Raw genomic sequence first — 16585 nt, forward strand, 5'->3', positions numbered from 1 at the left:
GAGGACTTCCTAAGAGAAACTGACTCGTATACACGTTACACATAAGGAAAACACTAAAACGCTCATGGAGCCAGCCCGTTCTTGGGATTCGAACCTCGGGCATAACTACCAATGTTAGGATTAGGATTAGGAACGGAGAACGTGGGCACCATCCCTTTACTGTTATGGTTAATTGGTTTAGCGCCACGTCCTCCAATATCCAGAGCAAGGCCAGAATAAGGCCACACGTGAGACTCGCACCAGACCCAGCACCCTATTCATCTGGGTAGCAGTCCAGCCGACCAAGTGCTCCCGAGGAATACTCTAAGCCAAAATGCCGGGTCCAGTGTTAATTTGTTTCCAGGAATAAAAGGTACAGTGCCAAACAAGGGCAGAATCTTTACATAGGTTAACATACAATTACATATTTGATCACAATAAGATTATAGAATTATGACATTAAAGATACCTGGTTATCCGCCAAACAGTAGGTCTATTACAATAACATACATATGCAAAGTTTGGTTAAGAGTAGTAACAATTTGTGCGGCTACTCGTATTTGACAAATTACCTTTTAAATATAAATCTTACAATTGCACTTATATATGTCATGTTGTTTAGATATAGATTACAAAATACAAATATGCAGACATTGAATATGAGTTATAACAATTAATACATTATTCTGCAAATTAAGGGCTATTCACTTTGTACATATTACTGTTTGAAATTTAAATCCTACAAGTACGCTTATGCGCTATGTATTCAAATCATACATGATGCTGCAAGGATACATTACAAATATTTAACTTACCATTACATATACACAAACACATGCACATGTAAACTCCTGTTAAGAGTATTAACAATTTGTACAGATTATGCGCTATACGTGTTTGGGGTATTACCTATTTTTAAAAATAAGTCTTACAATTACACTTAATTATGTCATTCAAAATGGTAAAAGATTACAAAATACAAATTGCAATTATTGATAATGAGTAGCAGCAGTTTTATGCATTATTCTGCTGATTATGGGCTACTCATTTTTACATGTTACCGTTTTAAGTTTAAATTCTTCAAGTACATTCATGCTTTGTAAATTCAAAACGCACAAAATGCTACATAGAAATATTACAATTACTTAATTAGTCACTGCATATACATATACCAAATCATATGTTAACCTTTTACTAAGTATAGGGACAATTTGCACAGATAATGGGCTATTAGTATTTGACATTTTACCTTACAGGTAAAAATCTTACAAGGACACTAATTTGTGTCATACAAATTAATTAAGAAAATATTATACAAATATGTAAACATTGATAATGAATAACGACATAATCAGTCATTGCATATACATATACCAATACATATGTTAACGTTTTGCTAAGTAGAGCAAGAGAGTGCTTTGTGACACTTCATAGCACCACCGCCACATGGCAATATTACATTATAATGACTGAAAAAACGAAATACCACTCATATATACCGCACACATTGAAATGGACTTTTGTATAACTACCAATGTTAACTACTAATGTTCAGTGACCGCTTGGCTCGGCCGCTCGGACTGCTCAGTGTACCGCTCAGGGGCTGTTGGACTCCATAATCAGTAGTAAAAGTTGTCGCAAAGTAATTAGCCAACACTTACTTTCGAAATAAAGAGTTCTGCGCTTAAATTCATTAACTAATTGGCATCCTGGTGGATAATGACGAACGTCTGAATGAAAGTAAAAGCAAAATAGTAAGATAACTGGTCAATTAATGTAAAACCCTACAACTTTATTTAAGGGTATGTAAATCAAAAACTTTTAAAGCAGTGAGATAGATTGTTGTTTGCGAAGATCTACAACCAATAGGATATTGATTGTAGATGAGGTGTTCAAGTGTTTCAGGTTTCATTTTCGTAGACAGAGATGTCCTACATTTCCTGCATCCTACATTTTTATTACTTAACACGAAAAAGAATTGTTAAGAAGTCTTCTGAATTCTAAATTTGATTATTAAACCTTTTTCATTCACTCTACATCAATCATAAAAGCAAACTGATGAATCCGTGCATCAGTTGCCTTAAAAAAACTGAGTTGCACACGAACAAAAAGTTGTCATCTGGAAACAAAGCTTTAGATTTATTCGTGACCTTGATTTCGAATAAAAGACTTTTCTGTAGTGCATGGTGTCTAAGCAGCTGCATCCAACGAAACAATTTGATGGAAGCTGTACTTTTCACGCACTTCAGCTAAGTTTGGTGTGCTGCTAATCTCAATTATAGAGTGGCGACAGGCAGCGCCACTCTTACGAGCAAAACGAACTCGTTTTGATGCTTTTCCGCAGTAAATTTGTGGGCACCTAGCACGCGATCACAGAGAAAATAAGAAAAAGTGGGGAAACAAATTGTGTTAAGCATCAGTTCGGATTTAAAATATGTTTGCCAAATTGATTTCACGGCTATAATCATCAAATTTTTAAATTAGGGAAAGACTTTTGTCAAAATTTCTTAACTTTTCGCTTCAATAAGTTTTCCAACTTTCCTAAAATTTGTTTTATAGCGTACGGAAAATATTTTTGCTCAGTTGATGTAATAAATAAAAGTGCTTTATTATTATCATTAAGAACGCTGATACAGAGTTTAGAATCTGGAAATATCAGCACTTGAAATTTTACTATAAGTGTTATTGAAAAGTGAGTGTCAGCTCAAGAACATTTTTCTCAGTTGACTCTAAATGTTTCACATATCTGCGATCTTGGCTTTTGGATTATTATTTAGATGATGGCATTGCATGCGAGAGCTATCTACTTAAGGCTTTTGTCGAGGATTTTTTAAAGGAAACTGTACATTGGGAAAACCACGAAATTCCCTTTCAGTCACATGAATAGAAGCTAGTTTCCCATAGAAATCTCTCCACGAAGGCATCCCTCCATTTAGGTAGATAGACTTCGTGTCTTTTTCATATTCAAATAATGAAACCAAACCAAATCTATGCAGCCAGCCTGTTCATTTGAGATCTAAACCCGGCTTGAACCACAAGTGTTCAGCAATTTTACCGCTTGGCCACTGGTGGGTCGTTCTTCCCTTTTTGACAATTATACGAACCCTTCAGTACCTTTTATAAGAATTCATCAACCTGTTATTCGCTGACGGATACCTGGATTCGAGTACTGCTTATGTATTAGGAAAGCGATTAGTTTGAGCTCAATAGTTAACTAATATATGAAATAGAATTACTGATTGTACATAAATGAATTTTAGTTTTTCTAGAAAGCAGTTTAGTTAAAAAAGGACTGGGGAAATATAATTGAATCAGAATCAGAACTACAAAATCTTCTGTATTGTTACTAATATAAAAGAGGGCAAGCAATAAATTGAAGACACGTAAGAAAACTGAAAAAGAAAGTGCAAAAAAGAATGTACATATGTTCAGTCTTCCTCGCTAAGATCTCCTGCATCAGCCTCTATATAGAGAGTTATAACAGCTATTCATCGTATATCAAGAATTTTCTTCCTGTTGTGAGGTTATTTTACATTTCTAGTAGATTACGCTCTGTTCACTCTAGAAGAAACTCCTCATAAGCCAAATGTATAAGATGCATGAACGCTGATAATTCACCCGGATTCGGTTCCGGGTAAACGGCTTAGCTGTACGGAGTTTTGGAGGGTTATCCAACGTATAATGTAAACAGTTATTTCTACCTCTCGAGATGTCACTCCTGAAGCTATACGAGCTTTACCATAATCACTTGCCCAAATCTTTGTAAAATGTTTCAGTTTTCTGAACAGGATGCTAAATGCTAAAGGAAATTCTCGTAACTACACATTTGTAACTGCTACCTCAGGAAACAAAAAGTCCTGGCCCTTTATTATTTGAAAATTGCACTTATTGTGAAATATGAATAAAAATGTTGAGAACGCAGAAATAATGGACTCACGTCTACTATTTCTGGGTATACTACATTTCTATACATTCGTCAAGATAAATTTAGATGTAGGGAAAATAGGTATAAACAACAATGAGCTTCTTATAACACCTTAACTTAAAGAGAAGTAAACTTTCCGAGATATCTTTTAATACAAGCAGTACTTTATTATGCCTTGTGTGAACATAAGCTTAAATATTCTTGTTCATTTTGTCGAATATGGCAAAATGCGCGAGGGCTGTATACCTATACAAAAAAGATGGTTCCCTAGAGGGCTTTCTAAGTGAAAACTGGCTTGTATTCACTTTACATGTAGGGCAAACAATGAAAACACCCAGCTAGCCAGCCCGTTCACTGGAATTCAAAACGGATCGAACAATATCAAGCGATCTAATCCACTCTACCACTGATGGTTACACGGTGATTGCTGACAACTGCTGTCCTGTACTGCTGACATTGACTGTCTTAATCAGCGTTGACATAAATAAAACAAAACAAAAAGTGTAGACTAACGTTTTTAATTATATGCTTTAGAAACCCGAAAAACTCAATAAATTCCTTTACACATATTAAACATCTTATAAATAACTAATTTTTGAGGCCCGAAGGCGCAGTGGCTAGCGCATCGCGCAGCAGCACCACAGGTCCGGGGTTCGATTCCCGGGCTGGGCAAGGTCGACTCAGCCTTTCATTCCTTGATTTCCATCACTTGGGTCGAGTAGTACCAAGTTCGCTTGGAGACTAAACACTGAGGGTCCTGCGACAAGCTGACCACTTGTTCAGGGCATATGCTTACGCACCCCGGGGCCCTCGGACAAGAAAGCAGATTTTCGGGCACTGCAGGCCTTGGCCCATTAGGCCTGTTCCGCCACTTAGTTTAGTTTGAGTTTAAATAACTAAACTCTTAGATTAATCATAAATATTAAAATAAAGTAATACTGAAAGCTGAAGTATGTCATTTAATTTAGAAGACCCTATTTTAATGAAATATTTTAAAATTCTGATGTGATTTTAAAATCATATATTATATGAATATGTACACAATATTGTACTAGTTTCAACATAGCCTTAAAATTTCTCTTTTCAATTCAGTATTAGTCATTTTTCAAGAGTATGGTAACTTAAAATGTTGTTTAAATAATGTAGTTTTACGGAAATGTTGAATTAAAAATCTACGAAAAATTGCATTGACTGATTCAGTTAAATTTTCTGACTTGATCAGAATAGTATTTCTCTTTGCTTTCGTTTGATCTCATAAATTTGCTTTATTAAGATATAATGCTGATATTCAAATATTTGCCATGAAGTGTGTTCTGCATATCAAAAGCATAAATTTTATCACAATTCGATTAACTGCCCGTGCTTTTTCATTAAGGAAACAAGTATCCGTAACTTCCTTTAACCACATCTACAAACTAGAGTTCCTGTTACTTTGTATTTTTATGTCTCTATAATTTGTTAATTAGTACTAACTTAGACCATTACTCAAAACAATCATCAACGAAAAAGACCAGTAATTTTACCTCACAGATGCTTTCACAAAAGCGGTGACCCATTAATCGAATTTTTCAAAAACTTTCGTCAGACATCAATGAACTTAGCAAGACGCATTGTCCTAAACAGGTACTCGAGTTATTTGGAAACTAGTGGGCAATCTCTAACTTGTAATTTAAACGACTGCCTTCTTGCCATTGAAGCGATTTATGTGGAATGTTGAAGGGTATAGACAATTTAACATTCCGTGGCGGGCCTAGATTTATTGGCTACATTAACTGCAGATTCTGCGCCTTCACTACAAATCCTTTGAAGCGAATCCCGAGAAGGAGGGGTTATAGACCTACGGCGGTTTATTGCTTTTCTGGCAACAAAACAAGGGGTAGGAAATTGTCCTCGATGTTCACAGCTCATCAAACTCTTTATCTCAATCATCAGTAAAAGAGGTTTCTTCCAGTGAGATGGAATACTGAAAAAGTTTTCTTGAAACGCGCATTTGATCAAAATAATAGCTAGCTACGTTAGTACCAAAATGTATTTCTTAATTATAATGCAGGTATTTTTGTATGACGTGATATTCGTATTTTGATATAACACTAGAATGTCCACCAGTATTTCGGTTGTTGTATTTCAGTATGACTTAAAAACATGTATAAAAAAGTATAAATTTTGGTAACTTTTATTTCTAACATGCATTACTTTAGAATTTTTGCTTAGCCATTTTTTTTTTTTTTTTTTTTTTCTATATCCCCTTACTAACCAAGAAGAATGAAAATAGAACTATAATGCCTGAAAAAAATTATAAAAGGCTTTTTGACATGTTTCCGTTTGATTTAGTTTGGCTTATTTAATTATAACAAAACACTGGAAGACTACCTGCCTAAGGAAAAGGAGGACCTTCGGGGAGGACTTTCTAAGAAAAACTGAGTCGTATAATGTAGACACGGAGAAAACCACGAAAACGCCCATGCAGCCAGCCCGTTCACCGAGTTTCAAACCTCGGATCAAACTACCAGTGTTCAGCGACTTTACCGCTGGGCCCCTGGTGGGCCTTGTCCCATGTGGGAGCAGCTCTATTTTCATGCACCTTTTTCTTTAACGAATTTATTTGCACCATAAAACTATTAAGTAATTACCGAGTAATATAATTCAGTTTTCTTTTATTTAATTTTTTTCTCTGTGGTATTTTTTTTTCAAAGAAATTTAAAAGAAATTAAAAGAAGTGTCCAGCAAAGTCTGTTTATAATAAATAACTAAAAAAATTTATCATTATTTTGCTTAAGCAAGTTGTTTCAAAATTCAGTTTCATTCAAGCAGTGAAATACTCGCAGAAGAATTGTTGCATAATATTAGGAAAGTAATTAGTTTTTAAAACAGCTTATAAATGTTCTTAGTTGAGAATATTAGCTTTTCAACGCTTATAACGTTTTCTGTGAAGCATAACTTCCTTCACATAACGGGAGGTCAATTGCAAGGAGTATTACTTTTACCCCGAAGTCGAATTGCAGAGGTTTGATGACTTTGCACCTATAGATTGATGAGCAATAAAGAATAAGTTTAAACAGATTATATACTAAAATTAATTTTAAGCTCATGCACTTTAGTACAAGGCTTTTTCTGAACCTAATAGCGCTTTTGATAACGCGAAATAAGAATCACTCTGATCTCTCATTGCATAGACAATGGTATCGAGCTTTTTTTTAAAGCATGGATGGCAACAGTTGTTGGAATCCCTTTTAAGCAGCAGGTTCTAATCCTAGCCATACAGCAGTAATTAAAGGAATTGTGTAGCTGATGAAGTCTGATGACTATTATTTGAGGATTTCAATTTGTAAAATAACGGAAAAAAATATTTGGAATGCAGTTATAGTTTCTAATGTATTGTGATGTATACTGGTTGCTTCTAATTCGTTTTAAAGTGCGATTCTAATGTGTTTTAACTATTGAACTGATCGAACCAGATATAAAATGCCAGGACCCCGAAAATACGCAGATGTTATTCCAGTTCTTTAATCAATAACTATACTGGTTCTGTATTATGTTTTCAATAAATTAATTACAAAATATATGATATGATTTATCTTTGTGCAAATAGACTTATGGAACTAGAGGATTTCATTTACAAACTTATTTTCAACTTATCAGAATTTAAACATAAAAACTTGTATTTACGAATCCTTTCATCCGTACTGAAAAATCATGACCGCGATCAAAATTCTGAACCATTAATTTAAAAACAATTTTCTGAGACTCAAGCATTATTTTGTTAGTTGTCTGATATGTCAAAATACTTTTTTATGTTGCATCTTATAAAATCCTAATTTTCGTTATTTTAACAATTTTAGACACGTACCGAAGTTTGAAAATTAGATTCTGTATAATTAATTATTAACGTATAATACTCTTGTCGAAAAATTACGTAGTATGTATTTTTATTTATTTGTTTTAATTTGACTTTAAAATTTAAGTCAAGAAAAGAAAAAGGTAATAATTCATTTCAGTGAGGATAATAATTCAAGTATATACTGCTTGTATGTAAAGATTTCGTATTTTCTTTCACGTTATTTGCATCATTTTATGGACTATTTGCAAAACGATTTTTGGATTCATGATTTTATGAGAGGAAAGGAAAGCTTTCAGAGTTAGCATTGGATAACAAGTTTTCTTCCTTAGCATTCTGAAGACCCAGCTGTTTTCTTTTTAAGAGAAAATCTCTGGGTTCAGTAAGTTCAGATTAGTGTCAGTAGCATTAGACTAGAGTTATGAACGTTTCTGATGATCCCCGACTCCTCCTCCCTATGCGCGACGTTTTTTTACCAGTTGTTACAAAAAGCACGTACGCATATGGAATTATGCTCCCTGGTTTGGGCGATGAAGCATCACAAACTTCGTGCACCACTGCTTTAACCGTGGGAACATCAATTGAGACGATGCTTATATAATAACATAAGTGACTGCTATTCACATCCTTTCTTCACTTTCAAGTGTATATCCTCTCTAATTTGGGGTATTCTGGATACTTTGAAAGAGAAAGTTTCAAAATGTGTGCAGCTTTGGTATTCCCTTCTCAGTAGTAAGCTCTAGCTGCAGGTGTTTTCCGGGTAATTGAATTTCTTTGTGGAAAGCAGAAGCATTTAGATATATTATATTTAATTTGTGTTACATTAATAATTTCTTTTTAGAGCGTAATAATGTTACTACTTTATAAATACCATTAACATTTTTAGAATGCAACCTATTTAATAAATGTTAAGGATCTAGAGCTCTATAACTTTTACTAATATTTATTTCAGTTTGTTAGTCTTCTTTGGCTTTCCATATTTCTCAGCATGTAAATTGGTTAGGGTGAAAGAGAGTGTATTTAAACTGAAGTAGTTAGAGCGTGGTTTCGCTGTTGTGAGCGCACGTTATGAATTCTACCAGCTGTTAACTTTCAAACTCGGCTTCGGATTCTTGCCGCTGAAATTATTATCTTCTGGGGCAGGTTTCTGAATCAACCTGCTAGGTTAAAATGAATTGTGTAGTATCTTTACCCTTTGGATTTAGTTGTTACTTTACCTTTTTGAGTTCCTCACCAGAACTAGTTGGTGACTGTGTAAACGCATAAGTCCGTGGCTTCTGTAAACTATTGTGTTCAGTAAAATCGTCTTTTGCAACCTTTCTCTGTTGTATTCACCTTCGAGTCTTTGCGAGAAATAGCAAGAAAGAATTTTAAATAGATCTAGTTACATTGTATGATAGTAAAGAAGACTAGATCCCACAAGGGAACTACAGAAATACTTTCAAAAACTTGAAACTGTAACAAATGCATTATCTAATGATTTAGCTTTCTTAATACGAATTATCCTGTAATCTGTTATTCTAGAAAAATATGGCCCTCAGGGGCTCACTTTTGTGAGTACGGGTGTGGCAATCCCGAGGTACCCTAGCCCTTCAGGGGATCATCTTCTTGGTGAGACGGGTGTCACGATCCTGGAGCCCCAGTGATCTATCCTCTTTTCCGTCTCCTCTCCTCTTGGCTGGATCTTTTTCCCTTCCCTTCTCCCTTGTGGTTTCTCTCTACGGAGTTTGGGGCTTGTCACGAGAGGCTGGAACAGACCTTGTCTCTAGTTCTCGAGTGGCGAGAAAACTGCCCACGTGTTTGCCGTGCGTGGAGACCCGTGTCGCTGGAAAGGAGGGTCCTGGTAGTTGAGGGGCGAGGTACTGTCCCCAACACACTGTTTTGGCCTCTGCTTCAGCTAAACGGGAGGCACCTTAGTCGTCCTCACGGGTGTCAATCGGCTGGTCACTAGTCCTTGTGTCAGTGGCTTGGGGTCAAGCTCTCGGGAGTACCTGCTTTCGGGAAAGCCGACTGTGGGGCTTCAGTTTGCGTATAGGTCCGGCTAGCCCTAACACAGGAATCTGTGTTCCCTTGTTGGGCTCCGTGGTGGGCGGGGCCGTCGGACCCGAATCTTTTCTTATTTCAATATGGCTAATTCTCAAATTTTTCTGATCAAAGACTTCGAAGTCACTCCAGTCTCTCAACCTAGTTCTGAAACGTCCACTACTAAACCAGTCACTCAACCTAGCTCTGAACCACCTACTAATAAACCAATCATTCAACCTAGTTCTGAAAAGTCTACTACTAAACCAGTCACTCAATCTAGTTCTGAAAATTCTGCAAAAAAATTACGGACAGATGCAAATAAAAAAAATCATAACAATAGTCCCCGTTTCCTAGTCATCTCTAGTCCTTCTGGCGAAATGCATAAGATGTCTCCTTTCGTGATTAACAAATACATCCAGTCTTGTATTGGTGAGCCGAGAAATATAAAGCGTCTCCGCTCCGGAGACTTCCTTATTGATACAATCTCAGCCACCCAGTCTGCTTCTTTACTTCAAATAACTAAACTTGGGCAAGCGAATGTCAATGTAACAGCACATAAGACACTGAATTATTGTCGTGGCGTTATATCGGAATTCGACCTTCTGTATGTTCCTGAAGAAGAGATCGCTTCCGAGCTATCCGACCAAAATGTCTGCGGTGCTAGGCGGATCAAGATGCGTAAGGAAGGTAAGTTGATCGATACGAAACACGTGATCCTTATCTTCAACACGCCTGATCTGCCTAAGAATATTAAGGCCGGATATTTAAATTGTCCCGTAAGACCTTATATTCCCAACCCTATGCGATGCTTCCAATGCCAGCGTTTCGGCCATTCTAAGACGTCTTGTCGTGGCAGCCTCACATGCGCCCGATGCTCACAGATTGGCCACGATTCTGAAAATTGTACCGCTGCGCCTCTTTGTATAAATTGCAAGGGTGAGCACCCAGCATTTTCACGCCTCTGTCCAAAATGGAAATTGGAAAAAGAAGTGCAAACTGCAAAGGTTACGAGGAACATCTCATATGCCGAAGCCAGAAGATTAGTCCAAAGCACACAGCTACGACCAAATACATCTTACGCCAATGCTCTTAAAAAATCTCGCTCAGTTGCTACCCAAACATCAGTTAGTATGCAGACGCCACCAAACAAAACTCAACAGACTACAAACAACAAGAAGAAAGAAAACCCAACCCATACAGTACAAAATAAAGAAATAGTAATTCAAAGCAAACCCAAAACTACCACACGAAAAGAAACAAATAAAAATAGAAGTTCCAGCAATAGCTCTCTTGATGGAATGGTTTCTGAATCTGCGGATTCAGACGGTATGGAAGTAGAAGAGGGTCTGGAAGTTCCCAAGCATCTACTTCCACGAAAAACCAAACAAGAGCACAGAAAGAACAAAAACTATTCATAATGGCCACCCTCGTATCATGGAACTGTCGTGGTTTCCACCGAAATCTGCTCGACATCAAAGCTATAATCAATGTTCATCAACCTTTATGCTTCGCAATACAGGAAACAAATCTAAAACCGGAACAACAAGCAAAACTTCGGAGGTTTTCTTTCGTTAGGAAAGACAACATTGCAGGTGAGCGTGCCAGTGGAGGTGTAGGTCTCCTCACCTCACTGGATTATCCCTCAAATGTGCTTTCTTTGACGACATCCCTCCAAGTTGTCGCTACTCAAACAAATTTTGATTTTGTTGCTACAGTCGTTTCTCTGTATTTGCCTCCAAATGAGCATATTGATCAGCAAGATTTAAATGGTCTTTTAGAGCAGCTGCCTGAGCCTTTCATCATAATAGGAGATTTTAACGGCCATAGTCCGCTCTGGGGTAGTAAGGATACTAATTGCCGAGGAAGACAAATTGAGCAGATGATCGAAGATCATAGCCTTTGTCTCCTCAATAATGGGCAAGATACTTACTTCCATGAGCCTTCAAAAACATTCCATGCTCTCGACCTTGCCATCTGTTCACCATCTCTGTTGCCTTTTTGCACTTTTAATGTGGGTAAAGATCTTTACAACAGTGATCATTATCCCATTCTTGTGTCTCTTGCACGAAGAGGAGCAAACCCCATGTCGAGATCCCTCGATTCATACTGAACAGGGCAGACTGGGAACTCTTCTCTTCCATTGCAGAGCTCACAGATGAAATGGTAGAAGATGCGCATATCGATGACGCTGTTGAAGCTGTTACTAATACTATTATTCAGGCAGCTATGCTCTCCATTCCTAGAACATCAGGAAAACTACTAAAATATTCAAAACCATGGTGGAATCGCGACTGTCATGAAGCACTGAAAAAACAGAAAAAAGCATGGGGTATTTTTCGTAGATATCCTACTCTGCGAAACCTCATAGCCTTTAAAAGAGCCAAAGCAAATGCACGAAAAATAAGAAGGCAGAGCCAGAGGGATTCCTGGATTTCATATGTGTCGTCAATAACATCCTCCACGCCTAGCAAGCGGGTTTGGGAAAGAGTTCGAAAAGCATGCGGCATATATAAAGACCACTCACTTTCCTTTTTGGAAAAAGATGGCCGAGTGATTAGCTCCATAGAAGAAATTGCGAATACTATCGGTGAGACATTTGCTTCCGTTTCTTCCAGCAGAAACTATACACCTGCATTTCTTTCTATGAAGCAGCACTCTGAAATAAATCCCATCGCATTCAACTCTTCCAAATCTGAGCCTTACAATAGAGACTTTACTATGCTTGAATTAAGGAGTGCTTTATTGCAGACACATAGGTCTTCTCCGGGTCTTGATGGAGTGAATTATGAAATGCTAAAGCATCTGTCCTGTAAGTCACTGAATGCCCTTCTCACTCTTTACAATAGGGTGTGGAAGGAGCATGCCTTTCCCAGTGCATGGAGGAGAGCTATTGTCATTCCTATTCCTAAGCCAGGGAAAGATCCAAGGAATCCCTCCAACTATCGGCCAATTGCCCTTACGAGTTTGCCTCTGCAAACTGTTTGAAAAGATGGTAAACAGCCGCCTAGTCTACTTCTTGGAAAAGAATGATATTATATCGCCTTATCAGAGTGGTTTTCGAAAGGGAAGAACAACTGTAGATAACATGCTCCTCTTAGAGACATCTATTCGAAAAGCATTTGTAAGAAGAAGCCACCTTGTCTCGATATTCTTCGACATTGAAAAAGCTTATGATAAGGCATGGAGATACGGTATACTCCGGGATCTTCACGAGAGTGGCTTGCGCGGCAACCTACCAATTTTCATTCAAAATTTCTTGAACACTAGAACTTTTCAAGTAAGAATTGGCTCTGTTTTTTCGGATGTTTTTAAACAGGAAGAGGGTGTGCCTCAAGGCTGTGTGCTCAGTGTAACCCTGTTTAGTTTAAAAATAAATTCTGTACTAAAAGAACTTCCTCCCACCATCTTGGGATCTCTATATGTTGATGATCTGCAGATTAGCTGTCGAGGAGCAGACATGAGATATGTAGAGAGGCAACTGCAGATGGCTCTGAATAAGATCCAAGAATGGTCAGACAAACAGGGATTTACATTTTCGAAACAGAAAACTGTGTGCGTGCACTTTTGTAGGAAGCGAGGTCTCCATCCTGAACCTGAGTTATATTTGAATGGTACAATTATTCCAGTTGCGCCTGAAGTAAAATTTTTAGGAGTGACGTTCGACCGAAAATTGACTTTCCTTTCTCATGTTTTAAACCTGAGAAAGAAGTGTCTAAAAACACTAAATATTTTAAAAGTGTTGGCGAACACCTCCTGGGGTGCAGAGCGTTGCTCCATGCTTCGCATTTACAGAGCGCTCGTCCGCTCTAAACTGGACTATGGCTCAGTTGTGTATGGATCCGCTCGGTCATCTGTTTTGTTAAAACTGGATCCTGTTCACCATCAAGGTCTGCGGATTTGTTCAGGAGCATTCAGGACTTCTCCTGTGCAGAGCCTATATGTTGACTGTAACGAACCATCACTTTATCTGAGGCGTGAGCAATTGTCCCTTTTACAATATTTTAATATCTTATCCCAACCTGAACATCCCAATAAGCTGTGCTTACTTGATAATGAGTGTAACACTTTATTTGAAACACGTCCATCCTGCGTTCCTACCTTTCCTTTAAGACTTCGCCCTATCATTGAGGAACTTTCCCTCTCTGATATGCGCCGCCAAGCAGTACAGAACTTTGAAATCCCACCTTGGGAAAATTCACGGATTCAGCTTCTTGATGTTTTCAAACATCACGTGAAGGCAAGCACTAACGAGATCGTTTATAGACAACTCTTTGCTGAGCACAGGCACAAATATAGCAGTTATTATCCGATATACACAGATGGATCAAAGACAAATGATCATGTTGGGATGGCTTTTGTATTTGAAAATTACATAGAGGGCAGATGCCTGCACCATGCTTTCTCAGTCCTAACATCTGAACTGACTGCTATATATTATGGTCTTTTGTATATCTCAAAGCTCTGCCACAAAAAGTTCATAGTTTACACAGACTCGTATAGTGCTCTTAAATCCTTGGAAGCTTTTCCCAACACTCAGAATCCTGTGGTAGTGGATGTTCTCAAAATTCATATAAATTTAACGATTCGAGGTTATGAAGTCCTGTACTGCTGGGTTCCTGGACATGTTGGAATAAAAGGAAATGAGCTTGCAGATATCGCAGCCAAATCTGCTGTTGAACTGTCCAGTCGCCTTATCCCTTTTAGAGATATCTGTAATGTCATCAAGGGAAAGGTCCGAAAAAAATGGCAGCAATTTTGGGATGTTCAGCATCACAACAAGTTGAGAAACGTCAAGCCTAGAATTGAGCATTGGGATATTGTTGGAAATCGTAAGGAGGACGTTCTTTTGACTCGCCTCAGAATTGGTCACACTCGAGTCACACATAACTATCTTCTCAAAGCTGAAAATGAGCCTGTTTGTTTTAATTGTAATGTTTGTTTATCTGTTCGTCATATTTTAATTGAGTGTCCATGTTTTAATAGTCTTCGCCAGAAATATTTTAATAGCTGTGACTTACCTCTCGACCGTTTAATCGGAAGAGAGGTGAATTGTAATTTATTTTATTATTTAAAAGAGATTGGCTTTTATTACCAAATGTAATTTGTTTTGAAGACTGTGTCTTGAATTTTAATATGTGCTTTTTAACTTGTGTTTATATGACTTCATCCTCTGGATTTGGTACATTTATCTACTTGTTTTTATTGATTGAATTTTAATGTCATCAATTGTAATCATCCCATCTTGTGTTTGGCGCGTCATAACCATCTCTGGTTTTTGCGCCATAATCACTCACTCACTCACTCACTAGAAAAATATGTCTACTGGAAGACAAGATGTATCCAGTATAGTGAAGGCAACCATTTTCGTCTAAATTTTCTATCACATATTTAACATCGATTCGGTAAACAGAGCCTGCTTATGAAAAATATACTTATTTATTAAAATAACAAAGTAAAAATTAATTATTTTGAAAAAAATTAAATATTTTCGAGATGTATCTTAAATGCATCAAAAAAGAGTGTTTTAAAATATTAATTACGAAGAATTTGAGTTTTCTATGATAAAAAATAACATTTCATTCCCATACAATAAATTGTGCTTCGCTATGCTGTATCCATAGTCTTAATAATAGTAGCTGAATTGTAAAACTGAATATAAACCTGAAAGAATGAGCTTACGAATTAATTTTCAGGAAAATTTTCGCATTAACAAACTTTTGTCCGACTGCTTAAGACTAACGGCCACAAACAAAGCTTTCAGGCAGCCCATTTTCTCATAATGATTTACAGTTACTAAACTCCCAAAATTAGATAGAGAATAGCACAAAAATATATTTGTCAAACAGTCTTCCATATTTGTTCATCAGAAACTATCCACTTAACAGGATTTTCTGACTTGATATTCCAATCACTAACGTTCTGAGTAGGAAGAATAACAAATCTAAGATTTTGGACAAGATCTAAACTTAGATTCGGTTACAGCCCTCTCTTGCTTGTGGCAGAAGTAGTAGGCTGCTACGCCGAATTACTGCTTGAAAAACTCTCAGTACAAATGTTTCTACATTTAACGATATAAGTTTTCGGCCGCATATATTTGTTATATTTAAATAAATATTGCATTATTTCTAAATAGTACTCGGAATACCTGTTTATTAGCATACAACACTAAAAGTAAAAATACTCGTGACTTATGGAGCATCCTTTTAATAAGAATAAATAAAAATTTTCAACGAAAACAGTTCAAAATCTACTCAATATCTCGTTGAATCTTTCGCTCAATGACGGGCACTTGCCTATGTCGGCATCGGCCACTCCTAAGGCCAGATGTGGTGGTCTCTTTATTATGGAGGCACATATTAGGTGAGCCACCTTTGCCCCCTATGAAGGGACAGACAATTAAATCCATAACTTCTCCGGGATTCGAAACCAGGCCTTTCGGTATCGCAGTCAAGCCCCCCTAAACACTATACACTCTGGGTGGCTGTTTCGTTGAATCGTCTTGGCTGAAGACGAACCCAGGCCTTTCGGTATCGCAGTCAGGCCCCCCTAAACACTATACACTCTGGGTGGCTGTTTCGTTGAATCGTCTTGGCTGAAGACGAACCCAGGCCTTTCGGTATCGCAGTCAGGCCCCCCTAAACACTATACACTCTGGGTGGCTGTTTCGTTGAATCGTCTTGGCTGAAGACGAATCAAACCAATTGCCTGCTGTTGAGGCAACTAGCTCATGAAGAATACTTTTCAATATTTACTGGAATCGTTTTGCATAAGTGATGCTTTTGAATAACTGTTGCCGCTAGAGCTAGCTATACTGTTGCCGC

Source organism: Stegodyphus dumicola, chromosome X2, assembly GCF_044657685.1.
Source record: "Stegodyphus dumicola isolate Sdum_Otavi_A_Nest chromosome X2, ASM4465768v1".
Lineage (NCBI taxonomy): Eukaryota > Metazoa > Arthropoda > Arachnida > Araneae > Eresidae > Stegodyphus > Stegodyphus dumicola.